Source organism: Elephantulus edwardii, unplaced genomic scaffold (assembly GCF_000299155.1).
Source record: "Elephantulus edwardii isolate Elephantulus edwardi_28Jun2011 unplaced genomic scaffold, EleEdw1.0 scaffold00373, whole genome shotgun sequence".
Lineage (NCBI taxonomy): Eukaryota > Metazoa > Chordata > Mammalia > Macroscelidea > Macroscelididae > Elephantulus > Elephantulus edwardii.
The window spans coordinates 1,608,979-1,609,913 of record NW_006400123.1 but is presented as its reverse complement, the minus strand read 5'-3'; positions in this window follow the sequence as shown (position 1 = coordinate 1,609,913).

Sequence of the window (935 nt, the reverse complement as noted above, 5' to 3'; positions counted from 1 at the left end):
TGAGAAAACATCATAGTGGTTGCACCATTTCACTCTCCCACCAACAGTGAATGAGGGTTCCAGTTTCTCCACAACCTTACCAGCATTTGTTGTTTGCTGTTCTGTTAAATTTTGCTATTGTTTCTGGGGTGAGATGATGTCTCATAGTTATTTTGAATTGCATCTCTCTTAGAGCTAGGGATTTTGAACATTTCCTCATGCGTTTGTTTGCCATTTGAATGTCTTTGGTGAAGTGTCTGTTCATATTCTGTGCCCATTTTTCAATGGGGTTATTTACCTTTATGTTGCTGTGATGCATGAATATTTTATAAATCTACATATAATTCCCTAATCTGACATGTCATCATCCAATATTTTTTCCCAATCTGTGGCTTACCTTTTTTACCCTGTTGGAGAAGTTTTTGGATGTGCATAGGGATTTGATTCTTAGAAGGTCCCATTCATCTATTTTATCCTCTCCTGGTTGTAGATTCTTGAGGATGCTTAGAAGTCTGTTTATGTTGTGGATTAGGACTTCTAGAGTTCTTCCAAGCTTTTATTTAATGAAGTTTATAGTCCTTGGTTTCAGTCCTAGGTTCATAATCCACTTTGAATTGTTTTTTGTGTATGGAATAAAGTTTGGACCTTGCTTGAGTTTTCTGCAGATAGTTTTCCAATTTTGCCAGCACCATTTAAAAAGTCTGTCGGTTCTCCACTTAACTGATTTCATTGCTTTGTCAAAAATCAATTGACCATAGGTAGATGGGCTGATTTCTGGATTCTCTATTCTATTCCATTTTGATCTATGTGTCTGTCATTGTACCAGTACCATGCCATCTTGACCACCACGAGAGTGTAGTAGTTGTTGTTGTTGTTGTTATGTGCTGTCGAGTCGCCTGCGACTCATAGCGACCCTATGTACAACAGCCCTAAATTCCGCTCTGTCCTGTGCCAAT